Source organism: Cricetulus griseus, chromosome 3, assembly GCF_003668045.3.
Source record: "Cricetulus griseus strain 17A/GY chromosome 3, alternate assembly CriGri-PICRH-1.0, whole genome shotgun sequence".
Classification (NCBI taxonomy): domain Eukaryota; kingdom Metazoa; phylum Chordata; class Mammalia; order Rodentia; family Cricetidae; genus Cricetulus; species Cricetulus griseus.
This window is the reverse complement of record NC_048596.1, coordinates 267082614-267097041: the sequence shown is the minus strand read 5'-3', so window position 1 is coordinate 267097041 and position 14428 is coordinate 267082614.

The window sequence follows — 14428 nt, the reverse complement described above, 5'->3', positions numbered from 1 at the left end:
TCTTATATGTAGCTTATCTTTTATAATAACTAAAGAAAGCTATAACCATAACTATCTGACTTCAACTCCATCAAAGACCACAGAAGGATAATATATAAACTCTAGATCTGACAGAGACATCTTGCTGCCTGGACCATCACCCAAAGTTCCTCTGTAACATAGGGTCATCCATCTTCAGCCTATAGGCCACAGTGTATCCAGCAGACTTCTCCATGAAGCAGGAACCCTTCAGGACTGTCTTGTTTTGCAAGTTCAGCAGTCACTTCCCTGTGGGTCCTGCATGTCCAGTTTATCAAACAGTCCAGGCAAGAGCAGTTTCTTGCCCAAATAGTTAATCTTTCCATGTTGAAAGAAAACTCTATAATGAGTTTCTTCAATGCCCATCTTCCTCTCAATATAATTGGTGTGCCAGGAGCCATTGTGACGTAGCAGGGTTACCAGAGAGGCACACACGCAGCCCTCTTTTTCTCTCTCCCGTCTGACTGAGCGGACATCTGCGGTTCCCTCTGGCTCCAGTGTAAACCTGGTCACTGGCCCTTGTGTGAATACTATCCCTTTAATAGACTACCTGCTGTCAATCTAGTTCTGACTCCTTTGCACTCAGCATTAATAAACTAACACTCCCAAAATGGTAGAGAAGAAACTCAAGCCTAATTTTGTTTCAAACACCATCCAAAGGTTAAACTAGAAGTTTACCAAAACTGAAATGTACACACCTCAGCCCTGTAATGTCACCACACTCAATACTGTCCTACTGTCTTGTGGAGCAATCAGAAAGGATGCATAATCTAGAGCTAACCCTGGGATCCTGAAGGACTTAGAAGACAGTATCTGGCTTAACGTAACATTTCACATACGACATTGTGTGCTGCACTGGAGCCAGACACTCAATAAAGCTGGCGTGGCTCTAAGCAGAGAGGAATAAGAACCAGAAAAGTCTGAGTCGACAAGTTTCTCCCCCAGTGTGCCTACCCTGAGCAGCAGCATGGTAAGTCAGCTTTGTATGGCTCTCCACTATGTCACAACTAGTCCCCAAACTTCCAAGAGGACTGTGGTCAGCCAATCAATCTGCTGTTATTTCTTCTTCCAGAAATCTCCTTAGTATCCAGAAGTCATAAAGCCACCATTGGAGAGAATACAATGGCTGTCTCAGCAGGAGTGCCTGTCATTGACCAGTCCTGGCATCTTCCTGAGAACCAATCACAAAACACACAAATCACAGTAGCTATGCAGCCTTCTCCACCCTCTTCCCACTCCCACCCACTTTGCTCCATTTCCACCATCCCTTGCTTGAATCTCAAGCCTCTGACTCACTCTCAGACTCCACTGAGGGCTGTCCTCAAAGCCTATTGTATTGACCATAAACCTGAGAACTTCATCCGAAAGAAACACACACACACACACACACACACACACACACACACACACACACACACACACACACACACACACACACACACGGGCTACAAGAAAATATCTTTGCTGTCAGGAAAAGCAAGTTTCTTTACAGCCCAGCTCTCGCTGACCACCTTCCATGCTTTTGAATTCCCCACTGGTCTCTCCTGGAGTAAACAATCCTAAGGGTCTTCCAGGCATCCCCCTACTGCCATGGCCAGAGGGCATGGGGGAGGGGAGTCCCTGCCATAACTAAAGGACACAGGGTCAGTCCCAATGGCTAGGACTGCTGTGTCTGCTCTAGAGATGAGGCAGGAAGGGTTGGCCCCTTCTTGGGGACAGCTGTTTCAAACTTAGCAGGCAGCTGGCAGCAGCCCCCTTGTTTGAAGCCAGGGCAAAGAACAATGATTCCGGCATCCTCCAAAGCCGTCCCCGGCTCCCTCTCGCATATCCTTCCGCCCGCACTGCTGCTATCACTGTGATTATGAAGGCAGCAGTTGTGTGGTAATTAGGACCCTCCCGGGCCAGCCAATCTCAATAGAGCAGGATGCCAGCTGCTCCAGCGCCAGAAACATCTCAGTGGCACCCGGTCCTCCTCAGTTCTCTCCCTCTCTCCACACTCTTCCCCGTCCTCCTCTGGTGTCACTCAAGCCTGGTTAGACCAGGGAGGTCACTTCCCTTCTGTTCCTGATCCAAGGTCATTTACCCTCCTGGCTCAATGGGAGCCATCCCAGCTCAAGACCTGGTGCAAAGGGGTGAGTAACCAGTTACCCTCAGCAACCCTGTGGTGAGAAGTGGGTCCTGTGGATTACCTCAGCAAGCAGAGCTTGAATTCTCTTTATTGCCCTTAATGTTCCCACAGCATCATTGATTCTTCTTGTCCAATGGACACTTTAAATGTTCCATTTCTCCCAACAGCCATGACCCTGGGCTCTTTCTGACACTGGAAACTGTCAGTTCTAGGTCCAGACAAGATAACCCATTCGATTTCTGGACAACAGGAGAACAGCCATCTGTGGAAAGAACCTGTCTGGGGTGCCCAGAATTCTCTCCCTTCCTAGTCCGATTTTCCTGCCCTTCCACTTTCTGGGACCTTGAAAAAAACATAAACCGGAAATGCCAAAAATGCTCTTCCACCTGTTTCCTGCTGGGAATAAGAGAGCTCACCTAGTGTGGAAGAAGGTGTCCCAGAAACCAGGAGAGAAGCACACTGTTCTAATCTCCCTATGGGAAACCAAGAGAAAGCCACAGCCTGGGCAAGCTGATTGTAAGACTCCCTTCCACTCCCATGCCTCTCCTCTCCATCAAACTTGATTATAGCATTTCAGTATTTCAAAGCTGGAACTTAGAAAATAGTCATTCAATCACTTTCCAAGTCCCAGTCTGACATCCATGTGAAAACCCCAGGTTCCCTTACCACTAATGCAGACATTAAGGACCCTGATTTAAACCATGTTTCAATGTTAGAATAGATTTTTTTTTAAAGGCTAATGTTTTAAGCCTCATTCTCCTCCCTGTGACTCAAATAAGGACATTGTGAGAAAGTGGTTCTGAATCCTGCTTTTCTGGTTCCCTGGGGCAGTTCCGGGACTTTCCCCTCCAAAAGAAAGGGGGACTTTTGATAGAAGCAAAGCACAGTGGAGGGTGGAGTAAGAGAACCCTCCATCACCTCCCAGCATCTCCCCATGCGCCTAAGGCATCACTTTAATCCTGAGAAGACACAGCCAGGGAGTCTCTGGGAAGGCAGTGGTACCAAAAACAAGCCCCAAAGAAAGGGCTTGATTGTAGTGAACTGAAGAAATGGCCAATTTAATTGCTGTCTGCCTGAAGGCTGTGCCACCCCTCCCTAACTAAGGAAGTAGCAGCTGGCCCTTGCTAAAGAGCGCCCAGACACCAAAGACCAGAGCACACCAGTCACAGGACACCTCACATCCTCCTGGCTCTCGGCCTAGGCAGTTTGGTGTATGACAAATTGGCACAGGCAAAGGTGAATGCTGGGGCATTATCAAGCCCAGAAAAAGAGCTGTGGCTGGTGACCACCGCACCATGACTAATCAGCCAGAGTGAAGTCACACATATGAACTGTCCAGGGGACCAGTGGTTGATGAAATAGCTCAGACTTGTATAGGAGCAGCACAAGAAGGAGCCCATTTCTGCCTCTAGTGGTAGAACAGACAGGTCTTCAGAGACTTAAGGGAAGAAATGTCACATTAGGAGATGCAAGAGGCATGACGTATGATGTAATAAGACATTGGAAGAATATTGGCTTGGTAGTTTCATTTTCTATAGAAGAACCACTCACTTCAAGCCTGATAACCTAGAACATTTTCAAATAACAAAAATATGGGTGAAAACATAGTAGAGTCATTGTCCAGCATGCCAAAGGCCCTGGCTTCCATCCTCCATGCTGCAAAAGTAATGAACCGACTGCAACTAACTATTAGCCTTGTCCAGCCATCCCTGGCTTGAAGATGGTACTAAACCCTAAGTTGACGGATGTATTCTTGCCATGACGTAACATCCAGTCTCTAACTAATAATGTAGTAAACGAGGGCTGGAGAGATGGTTCAGTGGTTAAGAGCACTAACGGTTCTTCTAGAGGACCTGGGTTCAATTCCCAGCACCCATATGGCAGCTCATAACTGTCCATAACTTCAAGATCTGAGATCCTCACACAGACATACATGCAGGCAAAATGCCAACGTACATAAAGTAAGAATAAATAATTTTTAAAAATAAATAATGTAGTAAACTAGTATATGCGCCACTACAGCTTCAGTTTTTGGAATCCCTTCCTGAATTATTGTTTCTGTTTTTAGTATCAGATAATGAACTGTCACTGATAACACCAGGACCACCATCAATACCATGTCTCCTGATGAGATACTTGGCCGAGTTCTGGAGCCTAGGTAGAAAGTGATTAATGTATTGATCCCAAAAGGTCCCAGCCTTACTCAATCTTGTCAAATATCCCACTCCTGCTCAAGAGACCCTGACTGGAACTTACCCTTCTTGAGGTCACTCTGGGGTAGCAGCAGACTGACATGGGAAGTAGTTCAGACCTTCGTGGTCCCATGATGAGTTTAAGAAGCATCACACAACCTCCACCTCCTGTCTCCCTTGTTCTTTTGTCCCCTCTCATCCCAGCCTGCTTCTGCTGTTACATTAAATTAATAATGATCATTTTCATGAACACAAATGTGCTCCAAAACATCTTGCTAGAAATTACTGTGGCTCCATCTTTCAAATGCTGCAGTATTAATAATCCCCACAGACTCATAAAGAGCTTATGGAACCAGCACTGGAGGAATTGAATGTGTAGTCCTGCCAAACAGAGATGCAAATCTGTTACTATGATTGTTGCGGTAGGTTTTGATATTTTCACACCATTCTAGTTTGCTTTCCATTGCTGTGATGAAACACCGTGGCCGAAAGCAACTTCAGAAGAATAGTGTTTCTTTTATCCTCCAGTGTAGAGTCATCATGAAGGGAAGTCGGGGAAGGAACTCAGGGCAGGAATCTCAAGACAGGAATTAAAGTAGAACCATGAAGGACCGATGCTCACTGGCTTGCTCCGCCTGTTTTTTTTTTTTTTTTTTTTTTTTTTTCACAACACCCAGGACCATCTGGCTCAGTGGTTGGTGCTGCTCCCAGTCATCTGGGCCCTCTCACGTCAATCATCAATCAAGAAAATGCATTTGCCCACAGATGATCTGATAGGAGCATTTTCTCAATTGAGCAGCCTCTTCCCAGATAATTCTAGCTTGTATTGAGCTGACACAAAGCTAACCAGGGCACACATACTTCATGTAAAAGAAGTATCAAGTTAAGTCTAGCACCTTCAATCCTGTCCTTGTCCTCCCCACCCTCAAGTCTTCCGAGACTCAGTCAAAAGCAAGATACAAACAATGTATTCACAGGAGTTTTGTTAGGATTCTTGTCTGTGTAGAAACCTTCCTTTTTGGGTCCTTATTCATTTTTTTTTAGTTAGGAACCCTTTCCGGAATCAAGGTACTTACTTAGCTTGGCTTTAGAGTTTGGCAGAAAGAGCTGTTTCTAAGTTCAGCATGTACTCTTGTTCCCACTGCAAATGGAACTGAATAACCTCAAACCTGGAGACCTGTGATCCGCTCCCAATACCTTGACATCAGATTTTCCTTCTAAAGCAAGGTTGGTTTTAGGGGTTACCAAGAAGGCTAAGTGGTCCAAGTGTTTCACACTCAGACAAGAGAAACTAAGACTGGATCCCCTGCACCCACATAAAAGCTGGGTATACTGACACCCATCTGTATTTAGGCACTAGCAAGGCAGAGAGGATCCCGAGAGGTCATTGCCCAGCCATCTCAGACACTTAATCAATGAGCTCCAGGTTCAGTGAGTGACTATGTCTCAAAAAAAAAAAAAAAAAAGTTAGACTATGCACATACGAAATCCCTAACTAAACCCAGTGGGTCACAAACACACAGGAGATTCAAAAGCAGGAGGGGGGACTTGTTGGAAAGTTTCAGTGAGGGAGGGAAGGGGGTGAGAGAGGGGAAGTGGTATGATGAGTGGTTTGTCAAATACATTATGAAACGATCAGAGAATAAAAATAAATACAAAGTATTGTTTTCCACAAAGAGCCATTGTCTAATGTCTTTCATGAAGTTATTCCCTTAAAAATCATCCCCTTTTCCCAACTGGGGTTCTGTATGTATATTGCGGAGGTGCTCACAAAAAGAAAGAAATGGGTAATGTTTGTTTTAGAGTATTTTGTTTAACCACCACTGTTCTGATTTCCACTAAGTTCAAACATACATTCAGGGTCCTAAAGAGGAGCTGAACAAAGATGGCACCAATAGACATGCTACTGTGGACAGCAGAAAGCCCAAGAGGCCTCAACCTTAGTTGTCTATACTTCAACACAAAGAACTACAGGCAACTGAGGAAGGCTGAGAGCCTGAGAGCTGAGAAGTAGCCTCCCCCAGGGAAGAGCACACCAACCAGCTATCTGATACCACATAGTCAGCCCTGAAAACATATACACAAGAAACATTATACAGACTGAGCAGGTTGTATTTGTGTGTTCAGAAAATTAGATAGATAGATAGATAGATAGATAGATAGATAGATAGAGATACAGATATAAATATAGAGATATTATAAAACAATATGTTGAAGAAATATGGTTAGACACTTTGAGCATCAAAACTATGCCCCGTTCTTCATAGGTGCCCCTCCACGACAAAAAAAAAGCCATACTCCAACCACTCTTAGCAATAACTGACTCTCGGTTGAACACGGGCTTCGAGCAGGGCTGATAGCAGGAACTGTGTAGCCCAAGGTCAGGTCCCTTACCTGGGAAAAGATCAGTCAAGGCGACTCAGAACAAGGATTTGGGGTGGGAAGAGTTCAGAATCCTGGACTAGTTCCCATAAAATCGTTACAAAGATTTCATGACTGAACACAAAAAGGGCATGTGTAGTGAAAAACTCAGGCACATACACGAGGCAAAGTGGGTTAGAAGAATGGCTATTTATCTCCTCCAACCCATTCTGTCATTCAGCTAAATGCGCACTCTCCTTACTGTAGTTTGTGAAAATGAAGGAATAATACACATGCCCTAGCCCCACTGAACGAGAAAGGCAGGGTCCGTCCTGTTCATTCCGCTATCTCAAAAAGCCATAGAAGGTCCATCAGTGGTGGGAGACCTGGGAGCCTGTCTGGACTCTAGACGTCAGCTCCTGGCTGATTCCACGTAGTTGCCCTCCCTCTGGTGGTGAAAGAAGAGATGGCAGCTCTCTAGGTTAGTCTTAGTCCCACTGGGGAAAAGCAGCGGGTGTTTTGCCCCACCTCTCAAGTTCTGCCTGTCTGTTTCCGAAGCTCACTGCTAAGTTTTAGAACAAGATGTCTGAAAAGGCTCCCTCTTAATTAGGACATCTTGCTTGTTTGCAATGTTCATGGCACTTACAAAAGACCATATGTCTTTGAGATGCTCCTTGGCAGGACTTCGCCAGTGTTTACCAAATCTATTTTGTATGCCATGCTAATAATAGTGCAGTGGGTCCCCGGGCGGAGAGAGGGGACTGAGGGCTTCTTGTTTCTGTTGGTACTCAGTATTCTGCCCTTGGAATATAAAAGGACTCTTAGTTCTTGAGCAAGGACTGAACCAGGCTTCCAAGTTTCCCAAATGCTGTTATTTTGGGAAACATTTCAAGGGCTAAACTGTAATCTTTGACAAGTCAACATTGGGTAATGCTCTTCACATTGCTACAAACCAGACCTTAAACTAATGCTTTTAACAGAAATTCACAAGTGAATAACTAAGCCATTTATTGATTGTATCCATAACTCTGTCTCTCGGGCCATACTCTGTCACCTTTTAATTTAGAAAAGAACAAGAGAGGTGGCTGGGTGAGTGGTATATGCCTCTAACCCCAGTCCTTGGGAGGCTGAGGCAAAAGGCCCTGCATTTCAGGGTAATCAGCTACTTTGGGAGTCCAGCCAGCTTGGGTTACATAGCAAGGTGTTGGCAGGGATGGGGTAGGGAGTGAACTCTTATTTTAGTGAACAAAATTGATTCACATACCTAGCAGTAACTGGCCCAAGACCACAAAGCTTGGTTTGCACAGCACACGGTAAATCTTGATAGAACTGTGTGATTGAAATCAAAGTGAATGGGCCTGCCTACACTCTCACTCACAGGGCCAATGGAAATAAATACTAAGCAGTCGTTTTTGTTTTGCTTGCTGTCATGGCAACAAAAAGCATGTGCAGGTTATCTTTTCATTCCTCGGGTGTAGTTTTGTTATCCTGGGAGCACAGCATTGTCAGTCACATCAGCAAAAGTTTTGTGACTATTTATAAAAATTTACAAATTAGGGGGCTGAAGAGATGGCTCAGAGATTAAGAACACTGGCTGCTTTTCCAGAGGTCCTGGGTTCAATTCCCAGCAACCATATGATGGTTCACAACAATCTGTAATGAGATCTGGTGCTCTCTTCTGGCATGCAGGCATACATGCAGGCAGAACACTGTATGCATGCATACATACATACATACATACATACATACATACATACACAAATTAAGCATGTTGCTATAGGCCTCATCCAAGAGTAATTTAACTTGAGTGACTTTTTAAAAGACAACTCAGACATATTTTATGTGCCAACTACATGTCAGGCAACAAATAGTTCTTTCTTTTTTCTTTATTTTATTTTACATACTAACCACAGTTTTTCCTCCCTCCTCTCCTCCTGTTCCCTCCCCACCCCCTTTTCTACCTCTCCCCATTTACTCCTCCTCTGTCTCCTCTTGCTCAGATGGAGCAAGGTCTCCCTTGGGAACAATAAAGAATGGCATATCAACAATTTTTTACTTATGTGCATTTATGTATGTATGTATGTATGCATGTATGCATTTGTGAGTATACGACACATATATGCAGGTACCCACAGAGGCCAGAAGGGGCGCTGATCCCTTGGAACTGGAGTTACAAAGTGTTAAGGGACCTCCAGTCATGGATGCTAGGAAGAAAGCTCTCGTCCTTTTGAGGGGCCACAAGTGCTGGGCATCTCTCCCGTCAGAGGTTCTTCCTTTTTGTGATGATGGTGAAAAGCTTTGAGGGTTTTTGTTTTCTTAATAATGATAATTCAGTAATTACGAGTTGTACACGCCTTCATGGCGACCTGCTGTATACATCGGGAAAGATCCTTAACATCTATTTCTCCCCACCTGGAAAATAGTGACCACAGAGCAACAATGTACAAAGAACTTAGAAGTGGCTCACAGTGGTCTGAAATGACAACCAGCCTGGGGGCTGGAGAGTTGGGACCATGGGGAGAAGGCATGCCTCAATCCTGATGACCTGAGTTCAGATCCCCAAAACCCACATAAAAAGCTGCATGGGATCATGAATGCATTTGCTATCCCAGTACACCCCAACCAGAAGACGAGAGGCTCAGCAGCAGCCTGCAGGCCAGCTTGCCTCATACACGAGGGAGTGAACAAACAGCAAGAGACCCTGTCGCCATGTAGAAAGTTCCAACACCTGACCTTGTCTTCTGAATTCCACGTGCTCCACCACACTCACACATACATGAACACACACATAAACAAAAAATTGTTTTTACTTTAAAGGGAACCATATACCCACAGCCTGACATGAGTAAGCCAGTGTTCTATATAGTCATTGATTCCACACAGTCAATTCATAATGTTACTAGCAGACTGGGTGTCCCTATTGAATAAGTGCACCTTTACTTTAATCAAAGGATATCCAGAGTTTTCAAATATACTCATTAGTTGTGACAAGATTCCTAGGAGACTATTAGTACCTCATATTCTATTTCTTCATATTCTAATCTTCTCTTTTATAATCCTTTTGTCATTCAACCATGTTTCTAGTCTTCAGAATCTGCCCTGGTTTCTGCCTTGATATCCTTGAGAGAAGGGTCTGTTTTAATCCCTGAATTTCCTCATTGTAAATAACTTTATTATGTGCAGTGGGTGGCTTTCCTGAGCAGAATTTGTTTCTTTATATCTAAATTTACTTCTGAAGCTTAATTTATCAATAGGAAGGCTCCGCACCATAAAGACCCTTTATTTCCCAAAGAGGAAAGCAGAGTTCTGTTTGGGAGTTATAGAAAGCACAATTAAATTTAACTCTGAGGCTGTTCAACTGTTTCCTTCGGCTATAAAAGCATTGGAGAATGAATGAGTGGTGAGTGAAAAAATAGTCAGGGAAAGTTCTCTGATGAGTCTGTACAAAGAGAAAAGTCACATGTGACGATGTGACAGTGGCAGTAAGCCAGCTCCTAAGGGGCAGGACCATAACTCCAGGAAGTTTCAACTGGAGCCAGACTTAGGGAGGTGATATAACTGGTAGGTTTCGAGAACCTGCACACCCATTCCCAGGGCATGAAATGCTTTACATAAAATAATTGGCCACACACACTCTGAGCTTATATTTTAATCGGTTCCCCAAATCATTCATTATGTTTTCCCCACCCCTGAAGTCCAGGCACACTCCTCCACACATGCTTGCAATTCTCCACACCAGTGATTTTAATGGTTTATGTGTCCTGCCTTAGGAATGAGGGAAATGGTTTTACATTATAGTTGGCAGTGTCTACATAATTTTGAAGTCCAGATTAAAAACTCAAGGGAGGGGCTACTCTACTAAACAGATTATTTCTTCCCAATGTGTGTGCATGACTTCAGTCAGTGGAACTTTCTGAGCTCTCCTACGAGAGTTCTGGGTGGAAGGAACCTGGGGGACAAAGTCCTGCCCCTCACAGTGCTAAGCGCATGCATGTATCTAGTAAATCAGCATTCCAGGGATGCTCCAGGGCAGAGTGCTACAGTGCACAGAGACGACCACGGGCAAGCTATGATAGTGTAAGGAAGAGGTGTGGCTCCAGCTATAAGAGCCCAGAGGGAGAGCCGGGGAGACTGCTCAGTTGACAAAGTGCTTGCCACACAAGATTAAGGACCTGGGTTTGCTTTCCCAAAACCTACATTACAAAGCCAATGCTGGGGGGGGGGGCATGGAGACAGGAAGACCCTGGTGGCTTACCCACCAAATAGTCTAGTCAAATCAACAAGCTCCAGATTCAGGGAGAGATCCTATCTCAAAACATAAGGTGGAAAGCAATTGAGAAAGACACCCATCCTCAACCTCCAGCCTCTACACACACATGTACACATGTGAACACATACCTGCACACATGTATGCACACAGACACAAAGAGAATCCAAAGGGATTTGATGGAGAAGGTGAAATGCCACATGATAGTTTTTCTGTACTTTTGACAGTTTCATGCATATGTACCTAAGCATGCAATTATGCGTGTATGTATGTAGGGGAAGCTGTAGCCACGCCTTCTTAGGGGCTGGCTACAGGAGTACCTGAGGGCTTGTGAGGGCGTGGTCAGAGTGAGTAGGGGGACTGCGTTTTCGGTTTCGGTTTCTCTTTGCTTCTTGCTGTACAGACTACCACCGGCTGGCTGGTCCACTCTGTAAGTAAGGCTTTTCCCTATTAAATACCCTTATATTTCTACCTGACTCCGTATCGGTAATTACCTACTATATATGTATGTTTAGACACAAATCTGAAAGAATTTCTAGGTAGAATTAACCATGAAAGAAAAGGCCATAGGGAAAAAATCAAGAACCAGACAGAAAAGTAAGTCTTACTTAAGAGGAAGTTCTGGAAGGCAAGAAGGAAGAAACTAATTTAGAGAAGGGCTGCATTGTTCAGTCTATTTTAATCCAAGCCTAGGAGGATTCTGTGCATGCAACAGAACTTTAGATCTTTCTAGAAGCTACAGGAAGAGCAGGGGGAAAGGAACCTTTTCAAACAAGTAAAATGACAGTCCTGGGCATGTCATTAAATGTGCCTAAGAGCCTATCAGTGTCTCTTGGGAGGCAGCAGCTACTGCCCTGAACTCTAAGGAAGTAGGTTAGGTGCCACCCTGAATTCTAAGGAGGTATATTGTATGTAGGTGTTGTATATGGGGAGTTTCCACTCTATCTCCAAATGATTGAGCCTTTATTTGTGGTTGAAACACAATGTCAAGACTGAATTATTCTATTCAGTTTCTATAATTACAATGAAGGTGCTGTTTGATAAGGACATACATTACAATGTTGAAGGAACAAGCCCAATGGTTGGCAAGATCGTGACAACATCCTGCATTAATCAAGTAGAACAAGACAATATTTGAATTAATTTTACCTCTTCTTCCTAATGTTTCAGTTGATTGCCCTAGACACTTAGCACAGAGAGCCAACCAAAAATAAAGAAGTAAAGACCTTGTGATATGGGGGGATGCAATAAAATAACTAGAAATTTGGGGGATTCATGGTTAAGAATTCAGTTCTGGTGCCTTTCTTTCTTTTTTCCATTTTTTATTTTTTATTTCATTTTACATCCCAACCACAGTTCTCCCTCCCACCCCCCTCATGTCCTCCCACCCTCTCTCACCCCCCCCCGAGTCAACCCCCAGTCCACTCCTCCTCATGGATAAGGGCTCCCATGAGGAGGAGTCTACACAGTCTGGTACAACAGGTTGGGGCAGGACCCAGCCTCTCTCCCATGCATTAAGACTGAACGTGGCATCCCATAATAGGGAATGGGCTCCAACAACCTAGCTCCCTTTTTTCTCTAAAAAAAATACTATAAGTTCTCAGACCTCAGGGGATTTAAAAAAAAAATAGTGTAATGAAAAGTGAATGTCTGGACAAAATAATTGAGCAAGACCTGGGGCCAATGTGTCTTTCACACAGGTCCAGCCATTGCCACTATTTATCTAAAGTTTGTATTGAGTTCATTTTACTCTGTTGTGTTCTGGAATGCTCTGTCATGAATCTAGAGATTTACTCTCTATCTACAATTCCTAGCTACCTTTGTTTTTGTTTCCAGCCTCAACACTCATTCATAAATATACAGCTACGGGATCCCAAACATTCATTCATGAACTGCATAGCTATAAAGTCCCTGCTTGGTACTCAGTGCACTAGGTCATTGTGCTTCTATTGTTCTCACGTCCCAGAATTCTGCAGTTATTGCCACTGACGTAGTTGATAACTTCCCTTAAAAGGGACTAGGGAAGGTGAGAACTCATGTTATATGTTATTGTTGGGATGTCCAAACAGACGATGCAGATATCATCAATTCTAAGCACCAAATTTGACCCCATCTGGCTTCGAGAGATTCTTGGAAGAATCAATTAAAGCACTTTTCTTATTACAGCTTTATATTCAAGAAATCAGCATGCGATCCGGAGAACCCTAAGCTGGCCTACAGTATTGTATCTGCCATCAAGATAGGTTACAGGACATGTTCTGACCGAGCAGAATGTAAAGTAAAGTCTTAACAGTGAGGTGCTTTACTTTGTTGATCATTGTATAAAACCACATGGGAATTCCAAGGTAAACTGAGTCTACATAGCTTCAATAAACTGCTGGTCCTCTATCATTCTCCTCTGTGACATCAGAGCTAACACTTACCTATTCATGACTGTTAGTAAATACGTACTCAGTGTGCTGTGGAGAATGTTCTGTGAGCCTAGTTCTCACAGGTTCTGCTGAACCAAAAGAATAAACAAAAAAAAATCCCTTAACAATCTCAGCTTTTATGTTTGTTTCCAAAAGACAAAAACCAATAATCAGATAAAATCTCCCCAAAAGGAACAGTTGTACATAGGTGTTTTTAGATGTGGAGTATAATTGGCCAGTGATTTGCTAATAATACATCAGAAGTAACTTTATAAACACTTAGGAGGGACTAGGGAGATGGCTCAGTTGGTAAGATGCTTTCCCCACAAACATGAGGGCCTGAGTTTGATCACCAGAATCCACATGAGAAGGAGGAGAGGGCAGGTAAGGACGAGGATGGGGACGACAAGGAGGAGGAACTAGTTGTTTAGGTGTGGTGGCATATTCTGTGATGGCAGAGCTGAAGAAGTAGAAACAGGGTGATCCCTGTGAGCCTACATGAGCCAGTCAGTAGCCTACTCTTCAAGTTCCTAGTCAGTAAGAGACCCAGTCTCAAAACCAAAGTATTGAGGAATGATACCTGAGGTTGACCTCCAGTCTCCACACTCATGCACATACAAACCTGCATTCAAATGCACCCACACCCACATGAACATAAACACACACACACACACACACACACACACACACACACACACACACTTAGTGAATGCAAGCCATACATGGCACAATAACAAAAACTGCATCAATTTTGGGGGCGGGTAGTATAATTGCTCAGCACAAATATACTTACACAGCCAGGTGCAACTGGACTCTAGAGGGCACAGTCTTTACCTTTGCAAGGAGCTCGACTTAGTTAGAGACCAGAATTCAGATCCCATTTGCAATAACAGGGATGTAAACAAAAAGGAGCACAGGGTTCTGAGGTGGTATGCCAGGGCCCCAAATGCTGAGAGAAAATTTGTGCACAGCAGGAAGCAAGCTCTCCAGATGGGCAAAAGTGAGCTCATGCTACTCCATCTCCCACCACCTGCTCCCCTCTTCAACAGGA